The sequence below is a fragment of the Panthera leo genome, chromosome C2, assembly GCF_018350215.1.
Source record: "Panthera leo isolate Ple1 chromosome C2, P.leo_Ple1_pat1.1, whole genome shotgun sequence".
Classification (NCBI taxonomy): Eukaryota; Metazoa; Chordata; class Mammalia; order Carnivora; family Felidae; genus Panthera; species Panthera leo.
Genome location: NC_056687.1, coordinates 84,391,779 through 84,412,148, shown reverse-complemented (window position 1 = coordinate 84,412,148; position 20,370 = coordinate 84,391,779). Strand labels below are relative to the sequence as shown.

Sequence of the window (20,370 nt, the reverse complement as noted above, 5' to 3'; positions counted from 1 at the left end):
TAAGACAGGAAAAAGTATGATTTTTTTCATAAAAAGCCCTAATGTTGCCAGATAGCAAAAAGAAGCATTTCTCCTGGCTCCAAGGACATGATGTTCTGCCTTTTTTCCAGCAGTTACAATTCCAGATCTAAAATCCTTTACGGATCTTTTTAAATTAAAGAGGTCATTTTAGCTGACTAAATGGAGTAAAGAGATGTAGCTAAAGCTTCCCACTTCCATATTATTAGTACCACAAAGAAAATGTATCTGGATACATCCTGCATCATAAGAACATGGTGGACCTTGACCTGTATGATGCTTACTCTATGTTACACTGTACCAGGCATGTCCCTAAATGCCTTATACATATTAGCTCATTTAATCCACATGACAACCCTATGAGGTAAGTGTTATTATTGTCCCCATCTTACATCACTAAATATAAACTAATGATTTCTTTTAACATTGCAAAAATCTTTTCAAAGTTCCACTTTGGGTTTCTTTAGGTAGCCAACAACCTATAACACGTGTCACCTATAATATAATAATTTGATTCCTTCACAGCATTCCAGAAGCCATTTTCTTGTGAAAAGCAAGGTGTACTGGTGCTGTGGGGCCCTGTGTGGTGGTAGAAAGGCAGGAAGGAAGACTCAGACAGGGGGCATCTGTGTAAACTCACTGGTGTGCTGGTCAGGGTTTAACAACCAGCTCTCTGTTTAAATAAAAGGGGCAATGAAGGAGAAAAAGAAACAACAAAGAAAGCCCTGATTTGTAGTGTTTGCCAATTTTCGTGTATAAATACTCTCACGAGTGCTGATTATAAGGCTCACAGAGTTCCTGAAAATGTAACAATGGGCTTTCCAGGAGCCGGCTCTAGCACACCACTGCAACGCCCCACGAAGACAGGGTTTATGACGGTTTTGTTCAACCTAGCACTAGTACAGTACCTACAAGTTAGTAGGCACTCAAGAAATATTTGTTGAATGAACGAATTAGTGGATTAATGAAAGGCAATCAAGTAAGTTAGACAGAGGTAAGTATACTGTCCTCCGCTGGTTGTAACATAACTGGGACCTGGCTGCCTCAGTGATACGTGTCTTTATCATGATGGCTGTGGTTTGTGTACAATCCTATGGAGGCAAGGGCAGTATTATCTCAACATTGTGCTTTGTTAATCATAATGGGAGTGCTAAGGGAGATAAAACTCCTTACTGGGTGTTTTCAAAAGCAGTGAAAAGAGGCATCAGTTTTGGTTTTGACCAATATAATCGAACAGAATATGCTTATATTTTTAAAATATTATTGTTTATTCTCCTGTAAAAAAATATTAGTTTTATTATTTTATTTTATATAAATCTGATACTCTGGCCTCTAACCTTTGAAACAATAATTGAGACGATCATTTTGGTAACTGAAAATTCTTAGGAATTCAATTGTTTCATTAGAACAAAACAAACAAGGAACTAACTCTCCACTGCCACCAGGTAGTTGTTTTTCCCTGCTCCAGAATATGATTTTCTTGTAGCACACTTTGGAATACCAGAAGGGAACTAGGTATTCACTCATAAGTAAGTAAGTTAATTTATTTCAGTTTGTCTAATAGCAACTGTGTGCACAAACTTCAGAACCTGTAAGAGATGGATGCAGACATTATATGATACTATTAAACTTTTAAATGGAAAATGAGGGAGAGGAACAGGACCCTGGCATAGCCTAAATTGAGAATCGATCTAAAATGTCTAAGCAGATAGGCTAGTGGCTCCCAAACTAGATAAAATACAAGATGCTCAGTTAAATTTGAATTTCAGATAAATAATAAGTTACTATTTATTTTAAGTCAGTCCCAAATAAATCTCCCAATATTTCATGGGACACACTTGTACTAAAAAATGAATCACTGTTTATCTGAAATTCAAATTTAATGGGGCATTTGTATTTTCATTTGTAAAACTTAGCAACCCTATCTCAAGGACATATTTGTTTGAAATGGTTTAAAAGGAAGCTTGAGATTTCAAATACATTCAATATGTAAGTGTAAAATAAATAAAGAAAAATTTGAGAGAGTTGTTTTATAATATTGTGTGTTGAAAGTCTGTAGCTCACACAAAATCCAGAAACCGTTGAAAATTGGTAAGATTCACTCTGTAAGAATCAAAAAAACTTTTTTAAGGAAAAAACAATAAGCCAACTGAAAAACAAATGACAGCTAGGCAAAAATATTTGCAGTTTGGAACATAGAGAAAGGACTAATCTCTCACATATATAAATAGTACCTACCAATCTCTCACATATATAAATAGTACCTATCAATCCACTAAGAGTGAATGAAAGGTCATTTATCCAATTACAAAGTTCACAAAGATACAGAGTATTCACAGAAATGGAAATAGATATGGTTCTTAAATAAGTAGAAAAAATAGATGCCCAACCTGACTCATGGTATAAAAATGCAAATTAAAACTAGATGAGGTTGGAGTTTTTTCCTCCACCTAATCCACCTAACAGATTGGCAAAATTTCAGAGGTTTTATAATAAACTATTCTGGCAAAACTGCATAAAAATGACACTTTTATATGTTGCTGGTGAGAATATACATTGGTGGGATTCTCACGGAGGGCTATCTGCCAATATCTATCAAAGCTTCAAATACACATCCCATTCTACTTTTAGGAATTTATGCTGCAGATATACAAATGCAAAATGAATTAAGTACAAGGATATTCCCTGCAGATTGTTGTAATGGGAAAAAATTTGCCAATACCTAAATGTTAGTTAACAGGGGGCTGATTAAATAAATTATGGTATGTCCACATAATGGAACACCATGCAACTGTCAAAAAGGAATTAAGAGATGATTGTTGTATTGATAAGGAACATTTCTAAGTTATACTGAGTAAAAGTAAAGTATGTACAGTATTTTGTGATTTGGTGGGGGGGGGGAGGTTGAGTCAGAAAAGGAATAGATATTTGTATGGCTTTGATTTGCATTAAAAAATATCTTTGGGGCACCTGGGTGGCTCAGTCGGTTAAGCATCCGACTTCAGCTCAGGTCATGATCTCATTGTTTGTGGATTCAAGCCCCACATCAGGCTCTGTGCTTACAGCTCAGAGCTGGAGCTTGCTTCGCATTCTGTATCTCCCTCTCTTTCTGCCCCTGCTCCACTCACGTTCTGTCTCTCCCCTCTCTCAAAAATAAATATTAAAATTTTTTTAAATATCTTTCATAGTATATTAAGAAATCAATAATAGTTGCCTATCAGAGATATAGAGTTGTTTGGATGAAGGGCTGGTAAGGGAAAGAGTCTTTATGAAGATTTTCTATGTTTTATATTCAAAATGTGAATGTATTACCAATTCTAAAAATAATAAAAAATAAATATATTATCCCCAAACTGATGTAATCCAACAATTGCAGAGTTTAATTCTTGGAGTAAGGTTACAATAATTTTTGAAACCCCTTAATCCTGCTTCTTATCCCTGTGATGAACTAATGCTCCTAGTATTATTTTTACTTTCAGAAGAAAGGTATAGACATAGCACAATCCCATGACTTGACTCAACTATTCTCAGGCTGGAACACTTACACAACCCCTAATGCACTTCATCAAACCTTAGCCTAGGTTATCGTAACAACAAAAATAAGTAATTGCCAAGCACTGGCTTTCAGCAAGACATTGTTCTCACTTCTTTGCCTCAGAAAACCTATCAGCCCTTGCACTGACAGGTTTACAAGGAAAGCATTGAGTATAAATTTGAAAGATAAAAGTTGCCATGAATGGTATAGACAAGAACATTGAAATCTAGAAGAAATGTAATCACCATACTTTATGTAGGAGGAAAACTCCAATCTGAGCCTCAATGGATACAAACTCCAGAGCAAGAAAAGGAGTCCAGAGGTATTTCAAAGGGAACATGGTGAGTAAGGACACTTCTGTGTCCAAACCAATGAACAAACTGGGTGTCTTCCATACAAGTGTACGAAAGGGATGAGTGGTAGGGGGAAAAACTGGAAAAGTGGGTTAAAACCTATAGCAGAGACTGCTGGTTTTCTGTACCAAATGCATTCTCCTACTCCTTTTTTTTTTTTTTTTTTTAAGAGAATACTGATTTTTCGCTAGGTACATTAACACATGGAATAAAAGGCCACATTTTCTCAGTTTCTCTTACAACTATATATGGCCAGGTAACCAGGTTCTGAAAGCATTCTGTGGAATTCTGGGCAATCTCCTTAAAAGAGAGGAGGAATGCCCCCAAAATATAAACACACAAGCAAAAGCCAAACGTCTGTAAAGAAGAGTTTGGTATAGACATGTAGAACAAAACAAGGAAAGATACAGAGCAGACTGTTTTTCTTTACCCAGGTCAAAATATCATCTGTGAGCCTTGTGAAAAACAGGGCTTCAATCAGAACACACAAAAAAAGTTATTTTCATGAGGATTTTGTGAAACATTGGTGCACAGAGAGTGCTTTTTTTTTTTTTATCATAACGGAGTAACAAAGGGAAAAAGGAGCTTTCACCTAATTACTATGTGAGCCACTGTGGTTCTAGTGGAGTGAAAGCTAAGTGTGGTGCCATTTTGGCATCTTACAGGTTTGCAACCTTGGAATGTACTAGAGAAAAATCACACCCTCATGGAGATTGGCAGAAAATGAGGAGTCACTCTGACTCAGCTTCACAAATTTGGATTTGATGCCCACGGGCATCAAAGGAGGATCTAGAACAGACTAGATAGAATTAGTCATGAGCTCATGGAAGCCCCTATGAAGTGACTGGGAACAACTGAATAATACCAGAAAGAACTGAGAGAGACTTTGAACAGAGGGTCGAAAGATATATGTTATGTAAGAAGACGGGAAATTAGCCACTAAAATGTGAGTTGTTGCTATTAATGTCAACTTGTTTTCTCAGAGGTTATAGGGAGACAGTGAAAACCACACTACATATGTACCAGTACTCCACTAAAGAAACAAAGAAAGAGTGTAGCTAGAAAAAGGATAAGCTGGGACCTATTCAATGGTGTTGAGATTACTTTTCTGGGCATGAGAGGGTGATTGGTCAATAATGGTGGCCTAAACAGGAGGCAGCTGTGCTGTAGAGAAGGCTCTAGGTTTCTCTGGGAATCCAGAGCCTTGGGAAAGAGCAAGGTCTCAGGAGCCTCACAGACATTTTTGACGTCTCAGAGAAGATGAGAATGACCTCAGCCTTTAGAAGAAATGGTCATTTCTCTACACAAATTGAGTTAACACCTTCCACAGTCTCTAGAACAGGAATAACTTGAGATTTCCAGAGCCATGTCAATGCCGACAGGTCTGAGGCCCATCTGTCCCATAACCTCCAGTGCATAAAGGAACAGAGGGCTCACCTGCTTCTTCTGGTTTGTCATAGCAGCTGATGAAATCATCATGGCTCCTAACTGTCCAGATGGTCAGCTCAGGGAGACACTACCACTTGGTCTCAGAGGACTTGGAGTCACTTCTTATTTGCTGTTGATTTTTATTTGTTTGGTGTGCCAGTTGTGCTGATCATCTTAAACCCAAGGGTTTTTCTTATTGTTAGAAATGAAAGCTAATGTTAAGAAGGACCGTGTCATTCAAAATTGAATCTTTAATGCTTCTCCTCTCAAAGTCTGGTGTTGTGAGATTATCTATCACTCTTGGAAAAGGGGAATGGGAAAAGGAAAAGGAATGTTGAAGGAGGGGAAAAAAAGAATTACTGGAAGGACCATGTGTAATCGTACCTAGAAGCAATGGAGAATTTTATCCCAAAATACTGCAGACTGGGTTATAGACTGCTCTGCAAGTACTGACATTTGCATTCATGTATGAATATACTGCCAAAGTACTATCCTTACATTCAAAACAGTCTCATATTTTACATGGACTGTTTGTCAAAATAAAACTATTTTATATTTCAAAAAGATCTATCTAGCATTCTGTTCAATTTAGTTAAAATAGTTGACCATTTCAGACTTCATCTAAAAGAATTCAACACGCAAAACACAGAGTATTTGATTTTTTGCTATTAACAATTGGTTTGAAACTGTACCACTAGTGAAGGAGAATGGGAGGAAGCAGGATTTCTAAAGTTGATTTTTTTATAAGGTCTCAGTGAACTGGACCAGATCAAACATGAAATCTCCTCTCATTGTTCTCACCTTAACATTTTCCAATTTCAAAGAACTTTGGCTAACAATTTACATATTGTTTGTGCTTTTGTAGCCTAGCCGATCACTTATTAGTGATTCCCAGAAAATCTTTTAGGTCATACCTAAGTGTCTAAACAACTGGAGTTGCTTTTAATAATTCATGTGAATAAACCCACCACACCTGGTAATTGGCTTTGCCTGGAGGTAGCATGCCACATTTACTATGTGGTCCACACTGTTGAGTGGTCATTTAGACCATTTACGCTGGGTGCTTAGGGTACAGATATAATTAATGTAAACATGGATCCCACCTTCTCTGAGCTTAAAGTCTGGTTAAGAAAAGATGCTAATAGCTAATCTTTATGGAGTGATTACTTCTATGGCAACCACTGTGGTATGCATTTATGCAATTTATCTTACTTAATTTTCACAATAACTCCAGGAAGTAAGAACAATTATTTGAACAGGAGCTTCAGGGATAAAAAGACTTTCAATAGTCAAAGAATGGGGACAACTCTGCAAAGTGAAGAAACAGCATGAGCAGGAACAAGATGCTGACAAAGTTTGTGTGACTGTATCATTAGGTTCATCAAGGTTGAAAAGCTGAAAAGTTTATTTGGAGACTTAACTCCCAGGCTTAAGGGAGAGTTTGGAAATTTATTCCAATAAAATAGACACAGATAGTATGTGAAATTTTGTCTTGCTTTTATGAGGGCCACTCAAAGTTGTGGACTAGTTTTAGTATAAGACCAGGACAGAGGTCCCAGAGTACGCTTCAGCTTGAGAAAAACAGGTCGGCTCTCCCAAATAGATATCTTCATGATGAACACGTCAAGTTACAGCTCCATTCGATAAGCATCTGCTAAGTGCTAAGCATTGAGCCAAGCACTAGAAACGTGAAAATAAACAAGGAACAACTTGTGTGTGCAAGCTGGTATTGGAACAAGAAAGAGAGACTGTTCTATGAGCCATTACAGTCTACGGAGCACTATAAGCACAGGGAGCAAGAGCAGCTGACCTACTATATTGGAGCCCAGGACCAGGATCCCAGAAGATAATGCATCTGAGACTTGAAGCACAGGTGGAATTTAGCCAGGTAAAGTCAGGAAAAGTAAAGAAGGAACAGCATGTGCAAAGACACGGAGGTATGATGAAGCACCACTTAGAGAAGTGAGAGAAACCCAGGGTGGCTCAAGTGTGAAGGAGGAACAGTTGGTTTTATTCTCTTAATACACTCTGTTTCTTTCTCTCTCTCTCTGAACCACATGCCTTTCCCCCACAGTGGTCTCAGGAATTGAATGGAGAAGTAGAAGGTATGAAGGTAGGGAATTAAAAAAAGACGAAAACTAAGTGGAAATGAAAATTAGGAGGAAGAGCCGAAGGCAAGAGGAAGCGCTTAAGGAGAGAAGAATGGAGAGCAAACAAGGGAAACAGAATCGTGGTGGCAGCTGGGAAAGAGGCGACATAACTGCAGCTGTTCTGAAACCACAGGGAGCTAGTGAAGATTAAAATGCTCTGACAACAGCAAAGCTCAACAGCGTATTTGAGAGAATCCTTAAAATAAGAATCAGAAGGAAGAAAATAGTCATTGAGCATCTACAGTGTGTACTAGACATTTTCACACATGTTATCTGACTTCACCCTCACAAAAACCCTACTAGATGGATACTATTATGTTACTTAGAAGAAAACTAAACTTTGGAAGACTAAATGAGTGGCCCAAGTTTACATAGTTGGTGACTGATGGACCTGACATTCATTCATACCTACTGTCTTCTCAAAAAGAAGTGTGCCATTCAATATAACAAGAGAGCATGGGCACTGGAAGGGAGGGCACCAAACAACCTGCATCTTTCTTGTCATTTTGTTCAAGGTTTTCTTCAAATCTGAGAAAGAAGTCATCTGCATGCTAACATAAAGCCCCAGGAAATTATACATTACTCAGATTTATAAATATCTTTCATCTAACCCTGGTAGTACATACTATTTATGGTCAGTGATCATGGGAAGCAAGAAAAAAAGAGATATAGGAACTCTGACAGTAACCCACAAGCTCAAATTCACCAATAGTTTCCCAATGATTCAGTTCCCCCACAAATACAAACACACACACACACACACACACACACACACACACACACACACTCAAGGCCATCAGAGAGAAAAGAGGCATAGACACAAATGCTAATAAATACAGAACTAAGTTAACTATTATTTCATTTAATCTTCCTGTAAGATACCTGGCCCAAAATGGCAGAAGGAAAGAGAAGATATCAGAGCAGTAGATGAGCAGCTACTTATATAATCATCCTGTTCCATTTCTTCTCTTTGTGGATATCCATTCTTAACTATTTGGTGTGTGTCTTTCTAGACTTTTGCCTATGTATATATCCACAAATATGAATACATATACACAAGTATACACAAGTAGAAAATACATGTGTGTGTATATTATATATATTATATATATATTATATACATATACACATATATTTGCATATATATACACATATATATCTTAAAGAATGTGATCATACTATGTAAATTATTCAGCTTCTTGCATATTAAATATAAAAATAAATCCTGATTTCCATGATTCCCTTTGAACGAAGAGTATTTTGATGAATAGCATTCTTTTGTGTGGACACATCATAGTTCATTTACCAATTTCCTTGTTAATAAATTTACAATGACTTCTGTTTTTTACAATCACAAATAATGTGGCATTAAGCATCTTCATAATTATAGGCACAGATTTATGTAAGTTAGATTTCTAAAACTAAAATTACTAGATCAACGTGTTTATACTTTTTTAAATTTTAATAATACTTTTTTTTTTTTAAGTAGACCCCATGCTCAACATGGAGCCCAATGCAGGGCTCAAACTAACAACCCTGAGATCAAGACCTGAAGACTTGAGCTGACATCAAGAGTTAGATGCTTAACCGACTTAGCTACCCAGGTACCCTTTAATTCTGATAGACATAGCCAAGTAGCCCCCCAAAAGCAAATTTTTTACTCCTTTAGCCAGGAGTATGAGAACTAAAATTTTGGTAAAATCACCACCATACGTGTGGGGTCTCATATTGTTACAAAAATAATTTGTCTCACAAATAGTTTTCTAAAAGGGCCTACATTTTTTCCAGAATCATTTGGGGTTTCATTGTAACTAAAGGAAAGCTGAGAATTTTTTTTAATGTTTATTTATTTTTGAGAGACAGAGAGAGACAAAGCATGAGCAGGGGAGGGGCAGAGAGAGAAGGAGACACAGAATCCGAAGCAGGCTCCAAGCTCTGAGCTGTCAGCACAGAGCCCAATTCAGGGCTTGAACTCATGAACCGTGAGATCATGACCTGAGCCAAAGTTGGATGCTTAACCTACTGAGCCAAGCAGGTGTCCCAGGAAGCTGAGAATTTTTGAAACAGGCTACCTGAAAATGATTCCATCTGAAGTCAGTGCAGGCAGGAGCACCTGGGTGGCTCAGTCAGTTGAGCAGCCGACTCTTGGTTTCAGCTCAGGTCAGGTTCTTACAGTTTGTGAGTTTGAGCCCCACATTGGGCTCTGTGTTGACAGTGCAGAGTCTGCTCAGGATCCTCTCTCTCTGTCCTTCCCTCTGCTTTGTCTTGTGGAACTTCTAAATGCTCCCTGTCTCCACCTTTTGTTCTGAGCCCCTACCCCACCCCAGCTCCCTTTCTTCTCTCCACAGTACACAACAGCTTACAATCCTGGTGTACCAACGGGTGATGGCCAGGATGGGAGGAGGGATGCATTTTAGCCCATGCATGGTCTCCTTCCAGGACAATGGAAAGCCATCCACCTCTGCCTCTTCCCCAGCCATGAGTCAGTCTCACTCACCTGTATTTTTAATTCATTTAACATGTTGAACATTTAAATGCTTCTTGCTGCCCTGAGTGGCTTAGGACAGCCAATCTGGGATTGCCATTCACATTCAGAGAATGTGAGCAAGTTCTGTTTGTATCCATGGAGATAGGACTGGGGAGTGGTTCACCCACTGCATGGAGCAGGTAACCTGAAGCGGTATCTGGGAGGACCTCACAAGGTGATGCCTCAGGCTTGTCAGAACACCTCCTTGTACCATGATGCAGCCAATTTACAAAAGAGGGGGGAAATCATGTTTTCTTGGATTTTTACACTGAACTTGCAGAATGACTAATCTATCTGTTCAAAGTCATCGCTTGAATTCTAAAGTAACCTCAGTCTATCCTCAAGATCGGAATTCAAGGCAGGCGAGGATCCCAGCACAGAGTTAGAGTGTTTGGTGTCCCCCTCCCAGAGCCACCCCTGAGGTGCTTCAGGAAGAGTACAGAGCTTGGAATTAGAAAGTCTAGATTCTCTTCCTTGCTCTGATGCTAAACATGTGGCTTCAGAGCCTCAGCATCTTCAGATCTAAAATGGTGAGAAGAGGGGCACCTGGGTGGCTCAGTCAGTTAAGCGGCCGACTTCGGCTCAGGTCATGTTCTTGCGGTTCCATGAGTTCAAGCCCCACGTCGGGCTCTGTGCTGACAGCTCAGAGCCTGGAGCCTGTTTCGGATTCTGTGTCTCCCTCTCTCTGACCCTCCCCCGTTCATGCTCTGTCTCTCTCTGTCTCAAAAATAAATAAACATTAAAAAAAAAAATTTTAAATGGTGAGAAGATAAACACCTTCCTCAACCTCAAAGAGCTGCCATGATGAAAAATATAAGTGCATGAGAAAGCACTTACAACTGTGAAAGGCAGTAGCTATATGTTGTTGCTGCTGCTGCTGCTGCTGATGATGATGATGATGATGGGGGACATGACTGAAAACCATCAATTGGGTAAGGTTGGTTGGCAAATTATTCAATTTTGTCTGCGTAAGTGCCTTCACTCTCAACTTTAAAGCTTATTTCATTTATGTCCTAAGTGCCAACTTTAGTTAGAAACCACCTATCATTTTCTTGGGCTCATAGAGCAACAACATTCTGAGGAACTAGCAGTTGCTACTAATGAAGTCACTGGGCTCAATATATGTGCCCATGCATATGCAAAAATAAAATTATGAAAGGTTTCAATGGGAGAGTCCTGAGGCCACACGGGTTGCTTTGTCATTGTGCTGCATGACTTCAGTCCTCAGGGAGTGACAAGAAGAAAAACAACCACACACTCTGGCTAGCAATCTGTCTGTCTGGGTGCATGCGTTCATGTGAATGCCCACTTTATTGGGAAGCAGATAGGGTTGTCCTGGCGAGACACTAAAACATGGCCCTCCTTCATGGAACTCTCACTGTAGACCTCTGCAGTCTTTTGTTTTGTTTTGTTTTGTTTTGTTTTGTTTTGTTTTAATTGAAAAAGCCAAATTCCTTCTGTTTCAATCCTATGATTTCCACAGTGGGCCCTAAAAAAAAAAAAAAAAGAAAAAAAAAACTTGCAAATAAAGCCCTGAGGCGTTGTTAAGCTAAGATTTTTAGAGCTGGTTTGCTTTCCAAAACCCAATGGGGGGATAGAAAGGATGTGAGGGAGACAGGGTTGTGAGAGGATAGGAACACAGATATAATTCCCTTGTATAAAATTGTTGCATAATGGAACTTTTCGCAAGACCAGAGATTATATAAGACATGAAAGCAATGATTCCAAATCAAAGCACTTTATTTGTCAAAGTAACTAAAGTAGTTGTTTAAAACACACACACACGCACACATGCGCGCGCACGCACACATACTGTTTTCTAAAGCGTGATATTTTCTGCCTGAGCCTTTTCTTCTCACTTGGCAGCCCTGTTGTGTACACGATCTCTACAGGAATGCAGAAAAACCACCTGAGGGAGAAAATTACTAATCACTAAAAATTACTAATCACTCTCTCACACTAAACAAATCCCACCGGGAGGTTTTTAGTTACACATCGGGATATGGGTTCTCTTTTTTTTGTTTTGTTTTGTTTTTTTTTTTGTTTTGCTTTGTTTTCCCCTCTCAGGTTAATGATACAAAGGCATACAAAATAGAAAAAGGAAGCATGTCACATCTTAATATGCATTAGCAGGGATATTTTTACATGATAACATCTAGGTCTCAGTCCAAAATAAAGGCAAAGTAGACTGAAAGTCTCTAATGCCCACCACTGGGTCTCTCGGAAAGAAAAGAGGTTGGAGAGAGAATCACGCTTCCCACAGCATTGAATGCAGTGCCTATCACCCCCCCGGCCGTGGCCCCTATCACTTTCGCTAAATTCAACGACCTTATTTTCACATGATATTCAATTCACAAGCCCATCGGGTGCCTGTCATATATTATTTCATTAAATAGATTAGTGTGTTATTTATGGCAGTCCCCACCAATTTATATCGTATCTTCGTACTGTTTATCTCATACTTGTTTATCTTTTACTGTTTCTTTAGTCCATTGTAAATAGCCTAGGCCCGTGGACCTTCTTAGTTGATCAGAGGTTCAGTGTATCCAATTCAATGGTCATATTACAAATGAGAGAAATTAGCTGAAGCAGTAGAATTCAGAGGTTTTTTTTCATTTCAGTGCCCCTTGGGTTCTTTTTTCTTCTTTACTGTTATTATCTTGGCTGATTATACAACATAACACCATTCATTATAAAAAAAAAAAAAAAGTTTAAGCATGTCAAAAGTGTATAAAGTACAAAGTGAAGGTCCTTTCCAATTACCTCCTGTTCCAAAGACTACTATAGACAAAAATATTCTTCATGTATTTAATATAAATATAGGTATAAAGATAAGCATATCCATCCAAATGGATAATAAACATATAGTTCTATAATTTACTTTCCACTTAGCAATATATTCTAGGTATTTTTCCATATCAGCAGAGTTACGTCCCCCTTTTGAACAGAGTGTTTATTCTATTCGGGGGTATATCACAATCCACTTAATAATTTCCTATTCGTGGGCATGTATCTTATTCCCCACTTTCAATCTTATTAATGAAGCTGAGATGAACAAACTTATGAATATATCTGTAAATACCTTTCTGACTTTCTCCTGAGAATAAATTTCTAAAAGAGGGGTCACTTCATCAAAAGGTATGATCATTTTTAATTTTGAAATATACTGACGGTATACCTCACAGAAGAGTTGATTCAACATACCCACATTCTCACAAACACTACTTATGATTGAATTTATATTTACCAATCTGATAGATAATTATCAAATACAATGTCATTACTCTTTCAGGTGCATTTCTTTATCAGAATATCTTCAAATGACTATTTGACTATCTTCAAATAACTATTTCATTAATATTGTATTGAAGTCTAATTTTTTAAGGTTAAAATACTTCACATGGTATTTTACAGATTCAAAGTGCCTCTTTTATTGACTACTATTCATTTATCACAACATGCAAGAATCATTCCCATTTTGTAAATGAAGAAGGTGAGACCAAAAAAATGTCGGGAAATGGCTAAAAGAGAACAAAGAGTTGACAAGCCTCCTAATGCTAATACTAATTCTGAAAGGAAAAAAGAATGGGTTGGGCATGCTCTGTGCTCTAGACAGGAAGTAGAAAGCAGAAATATTAAATGACTCACATTTATCTCCATTCTAATCCAAGCCATACAGAGTCCCATTGCTGTACAACGAAAAACAACCTGACAAGCATTCCAGCTTATGTTCCAGAACTCCAAAATCTAGACCCCTCATTTTGCCTGCTGCACTAGCACCAAAAATGTCAATAATAGCTGTATGCTATGTTCAGTTCTTCTTCAGTGTGTGGTGTCAAAGTTGGGACAGATTTCATTCAGTGTTGAGAAAAAAGAAGCGATTCAACCCCAGTGAAAAGTCAGGTACGTTTAGGGGCAATCTCCCTCTGAACTGTGACTCCCGCAGTGCGTGGGGGTTAACTGGATGGAGTCTCTAATCTTTAATTTTCTATCATGATGTCCAGGAAGAGGAACTACCTGAGAAAGAAAATGTAGAAAATGTAGAAAGAAAATGTGCACCTGACAGAGTGGGTCCATGTGTATATGCACACGTGTTAAAATTCTACTTCTCCAGGACATGTATTTGGCTTTCTAATTACATTTTGGTACTCAGAGTAATTAAGCAACATCTGCTAAATACCCCATCAAAGGTATTTTCTTCCTCCATCCCAGCCCCCACCTCCACACACACTGGCTTTGTTTTTCCCCCTTCTTTATTTGGAGGCTTGTTGAGGCCGCCCAGTCACCACCTGTGTGGCAAAACCAGCCTTCCCTCAAGATCAGCCGCTCTGCAACAGTGCACAGGTGTGTCCTGGAGCAATCTGGGCATTCTCGTTTTTCACTTAAGCAGAAAGAAAACAAAAAGGCAGAAGATTAAGTTATACCCAGGTACAAAAATGAGAGAGAGAACATAGGCGAAGCCGTATGAGCTAGAACCATATTTAGATAAATGGTACCGGAGGGTTCCTAGTGATTTCATTGGGATCAAAATAAACTTAATAAACAACTACGGAGAAAGAAGTATGACTTTTATGTGGTAGCACCAAGTTTAGTTGTTATGGAAATGTCAAGTGTGTGGTAAACACGATTAGGTCCCTGCAGGGGAAGAATGGAACCGACATATATTGAGTGCACCTACTAAGTGCCATGCAGTCTTTATGCCCAGACTTCAGTGTTTTTCTTGGAAGGCTGCACTAAGTACATGAATCTATAAAAATACGACTCTGGTTTCTTCTTCTGCCCCTCACAGGTTTGCTGGCAGTTCCTGATGCCTCAGATCTGCTATCTTTCAATATGAAAACATTTCTCTAATCAGGGCTTGCTCTCTCTCTCTCTCTCTCTCTTTCTCTGTCTCTCTCTTTCTCTCTCATACACACACACACACACACATACAGGCACACATTATGATAATAAATATGAAAATGTAGCACTCTTAGGAAGGCACTACATAAACCCAAGAATCACTGTGCCCTATTGAACTAACATCTAAGGCCCAGGAAATAATAACTACAATATCATGTTGTGTTAAAGGAAGGCAAATTACAATCCTTAAAGAGGGAGGGGTTTTTTCAGCAGAGAACAGCAGGCTTGTTTGCTTGCTTGCTTTCTAAGGAGCTGACTCCCATGTTGCAGGAAGATTTCCACAACCTTGGGCAATTGAAATACCAGTTCCTAGCTACAGAATATTACTCATTCTGTGGGTTAAGTTTTCTCAGGCATTGGCATGCCAAGACATCAGGAAATCACAGAGAAAAGGCCAGAGCAATTAATTTTTTTATGTCTACAAAAAAATATTGTAAGGAAACAGCCTCAGCCAACATGAATAATTAATAACAATGTTTTAGACAGGTTTCCCACTCAAGGTAAACTCCTGCTTGGTTCTGTTTCTGGGTTTTTATCCCTGAATATGGAGAGGGTGATAGCAAAACTGACATAAAGCCATTGCTGATAGAAATTTACTCTTGGTACCTGAATGTTCACTGGCTGTTTCATATAGGCTAGCAGAGTGTAAGTGGCCTTAACTCAGTGGTGGAAAATTCAGGAACATAACACGTGGGTCTCCAGGATGCTGCTTCAATACTTCTGACAAATAACATGAACGTGGTTCTCCTCAGACCTTTGAGCTCCTGCTGAATTCATATAGGCCACAGAACTGGGCAGAATTGGGGGTGGGGAGTCCAGGGGTGCATAGTGTTGTGGTTAAGAGCACAGGCACTTAGACCACTTAGGTTCAAATCCCAGCTCAGCTATTTACAAACACTGTGACCTTGGTCAAACTATTTAACCTCTCTAAGTTACTATCTCTTCATCTGTAAAATGAGCACAGGAATGGGACTTTTGTCCTGAATTTGCTGCTGTAATTGAATGGGATGATTCCTATGACCCTGCTAGCTGCATGGTCCCCGAACAATTGCTAGATAGATGGCAGTAGAAGGCACCGCCTTCCAGGGTCATCCTCTGAGAATTGACCCATGACTTGCTCAGGGTTTCCCAGCTGGTTAGCCAGGACTATGACTCAGTTAAGTCCAATTCCCCCATTGCCATTGCTAGGTGGCACCTGGGCCACCTACCAGCTGTGCCATCACCAGTCCCAACTGATGTAGAGAAACAAGTCAGTTTCCCATGCAATCTAGCCCCACCCAGCCCTATGAGCCCCACCTTTACTTTACCCCAGCCATGCCCTGCCCTGCCCTCCCCAACAGCCAAGTGTCAGTGGAGGCCCTTGAATAGCCAGGCCTGAACACTGGTCTAACAGGATAGTGAGGCCAAGGTCCAGAACCAAAACCCTGACCCACAAACCCAGGTTGAAAACTGCTGCCATTGTCAACAAAAGGCAGGGACCTTAAAACTAGAAGAAGGAAATGAGCATAAATAAACAGTCTTCAGCCAGCTCTTGCCAAGCAGCTATGTAAGGAGTTTACCAGGGTTTTGTCAGCAATAGCAAGCCCAACAAACAAAATTAAAAATCCAGCCTCCACACGAGGGTGGAATGGGATAAAGACAAGGCAAGGTACCTAGGCCACCAGCTGTAGGGCTCCTGAGACACAGAGGCAGTGGCCAAGAAAGTAAAAAGCAGCAAAGGGAGCCTGAGTGGGCATGGGTCTAGGCAGACAGAAGGAGCATGCCATATTTGTGCCAGTTCTGCCCCATCAGGTGCACACAGATCTGGGCTCAGTGCGGGGCCCATACAAGAAAAGAGACAGATGCTGGGTTGTGTCCAGTAGATGGCAAACGGGCTAGTGGTGAGTCTCAACATCGTGTGGGAGGAGGAGAGAAAAGATTTGAAGGTGTGTGCCCTGGAGAGATGTCTCAGATGTGATATGTCAGCTTTCTCTAGCTGGTGAAGTTTTCCTAGCTGAACCGACTTTGTCTATGTGGCTCCAAAGGGCAGATCTAGGCTCGGCATGTGGAACTGGCAAGCAGACAGGTTTCAGCATAACATAAGAGAGGTATGTCCTGCTGACATGCAGAGTTGTGCAGAAGATCGAGCTATCCTGGCAGTTGTCAAGGGGATGGTAAAAATAGTGTGGGCAGGATTCCTCCATTGAGTAAGGGTTGGGGGCTGACAGAGATGACCTCTGACACCTAAGTTCCCTTTCCATTGTGACACGTAAAATGGGGGGAGCACACCCAGAGCCACCTAACTTCAGGATTAATTCCAATTTATATTTCCTCCCCTCCTCCTTTTTTCTAAAAAATTATGTTTTAGAATTATTATTATTTCCTCACTCTCAGATTCAATAACACTTAAAGGCTGATTATTAACTCATTGAAAACACTGGATTCTCTCTCTCTCTCTCTCTCTCGGTCTCTAATGAGTTGGAAACAAGGATAATAAAGAAGTAATAAAAAACACATCTTTAGGGGCATGCGGGTGGCTCAGTCGGTTAAGCATCCGGCTTCAGCTCAGGTCTTGATATCATGGTTTGTGAGTTCGAGCCCCGTGTAGGGCTCTGTGCTGACAGCCCAGAGCCTGGAGCTGCTTCGGATTCTGTGTCTCCCTATCTCTCTGTCCCTCCCTGCCTCATGCTCTGTCTCTTTCAAAAATAAATAAACATTGAAAAAAAATTTAAACACATTTTTAAAAGGACAAGATTGGAAGATTCAACTACATGCATTCTTAATTTTCACATAAGAAACAAACTAAAAGACAAATACACTGGAAAATAATAACATTTAAAACATGTGGGACAAAAAGATAGCGTCTTAATATATGAGAAGTTCATATAAATCATTATGGAGATAATCATAGTAATAGAAAAGAACACAAAGGGCATGAATAGAAAATATTCAAAATAAGATATAGCTAGATATTTAGATAGAACCAATAAATACATGAAAAAATGTTCAGACTCACAAGAAATGCCAGTTAAAACAACAAATAGTATGCTGTACCTATAATACTGGATTCTACTTTTTTAAAAATCAACTATCCAAACAGATCTGGACCCCCATTTTTTTGTGGAGCAGACACAATGAATTTTATACAAACGGTGTTTGCTTCAGAGGGGAGAGGCATTGTGACCCCCTTTCTGACCTCTCTTTAGACAGAAACAATTGGTCATGGAGTTCTATTACTCATCTGAAGTAAGGACAGTGGGCAGACCCTCTTCTGGTCTTGAGTTGTGGCATTAATGAAGAGGCTGGCACAACTTTTGCTCAGAGATTTCTTGCAAAGACTTACATGTTTTATTTGCTGAAATGTAAAATTTATCATTCTGAGAAAGGCACAGACAGATCTTGGTGAGATGTACTAGAAACTACGTAAGAGTCACAGCTCACTATTTCCAGATTGCCACTTCCAGCAGGAGAGAGGTAAATACTAAATGTATGATAAGTGACAGGGCCCTTTGGGCATGTAACAGGAAATCTAGCCAAGGGTCTTCAAAAACACAATTCCAAATAGCTAACTTCTCATAATATGGAATTTTTTTAAAAAACACTAAAATTCTATCTTGATGCCTATAAAAACTTTATGAAAAGTTTTGAGGATTTCTTTTTTTTTTCAAGTTTATTTATTATTTTTGAGAGAGAGAGAGAGACAGCATAAGCAGCGGGGGGGGTGGGGGGGGGGTGGGGGGGGGAGGTGGACAGAGAGAAAAGGAGGCAGAGAATCTGAAGCAGGCTCCAGGCTCTGAGCTGTCAGCACAGGGCTTGAACCCACAAACTGTGAGATCATGACCTGAGCTGAAGTCGGACACCCAACCGACTGAGCCACCCCAGGCACCTCTTGTTTAAAGATTTCCAAGCACTAACTACAAAGACATTCCCAAATACCTTGAAATGCGATGTCACATGCTTCCTTTGTCTGCCATCAGTGTGTGGAATACAGATTAAAAACACTGGTGAGGAAGACATGGAAAGAAGAAGGGGGAACAATCTCATCTGAAGGAGACATAACTGGAAAAGAGGGACTGAAAGAATGGTCAGGAAGGCAGGTGGTAAGTTAAAAAAAAAGAATGAAAGAGTAAAGGTTTAAAAGGGAAACATCTTCTGGATATCCATCTCCTTGGAGACAGGGACATAGTCTACTTTTTGTGAATTCTTCTTCTTCCCAACCCTTATTGCTTATTGAGCCTTGTTGAATTCAGAGAACACTGAAGTTCACTGAACAACACTGAGTTGTTCTTGTTTTCTTTATAAAATTTTAGTAACTTTTTATTATGACAAAGTGTGTTCATTATAGAAAATTTAGACAATGCACAGGAAGCAAAAGGAGTAAAAATTTGCTTTCACCTACCTCTCACAGGTAACACTGTCAGGCTTAGGTATAAATCTTTCTGTCTTTTTTCTATTGTTTTTGTTTACAAAATGAGGAGGGCTAAAACCAGTGAGCAATAGCTAAATGTTGTACAATACTGTTTCAGATAAGTGTTTGTAAGAAAAGTAGAAGCCATTTGACACTTTCTAGATTTTGCAATGGTATGAAAGTTTCAACTCATTGTTTCTTTAAAAAAAAAAAAAAGTCAATCTTGATTTTGTCAAGAGCTGGCACAAGGGAATAAGTAGCCAAAAAGAGAAAAAGAAGGAAAAAAAAGAAATTTGTATAATTCAGAAACTGAGTAAACTACCTTGAATAAGCAGAGAATATAACGCATAAATTACTTTTAGTTGATATTAAAAAATAGCATATGGTTTATATAAAACAAATGTACAATTGGTTAAGCAAATGTCATTACAGTTTTCAGGGTAACAATTTTCATTTCAATCATCATTAGAGACCGTACTGCATTTTAATACTTTTTTCCAAACCAGTCTAAGGGCATCGGGACAAACCTCCCCAGGAAATGACATCTGAACTGAGACCTAAGGGATATGTGGATGGATGTGAGCAAGCTGACTGGTGGGCCTGGGGCTGTGGTGGTGAAGAAAGAGCATTCCAAGTAGAAGCAGTAGTGTGTTTGAGAGAGAAGAGAGCATGTCACATCCTAAGACCTAAGAGGGACAGATATGGGTGGATGTGGAGTTCCAGGACCACAGGGCATGACATGAGATTAAAGCAGTGAGCCAGATGAGACAGGGTGTCGCTTAGCTCCTGACCAGGCCTGACATAGCACTTGTGCCACGTGCGACTACTGGTCACAGAAGTCATTTCTTTGTGAGCCTTAAGGAATGCTATTTATAGAGAAGTCCGCTGATCTGGAACGTTCTATATCATAGCACCCTACTACAAAGTTTACCGTGGCCACCAATGTGGCCACCAGCAAATTCTATCAGGGCTGGCCAAAACCAGTCAGCAAGTGTTGCGCCAGCTGGCACTTCCAGTGCTTACTCTGTTCCAGGCAGAGTGCTGAGAACTGAGACTAATACTATTCTTTT

The 20,370-nt window shown here is 39.4% G+C and overlaps 1 long non-coding RNA gene across 1 annotated transcript in view; it reads right to left on the bottom strand.

The window, feature by feature from the left end:
• LOC122198848 overlaps positions 1–10,049 on the bottom strand; it is a 28,740-nt gene extending 18,691 nt beyond the window's left edge. Inside the window, exon 1 of the long non-coding RNA XR_006193183.1 lies at positions 9,982–10,049. This is a non-coding gene — a long non-coding RNA (uncharacterized LOC122198848). The remainder of the gene's footprint in view (positions 1–9,981) is intronic.
• Positions 10,050–20,370: the final 10,321 nt, after the last annotated feature.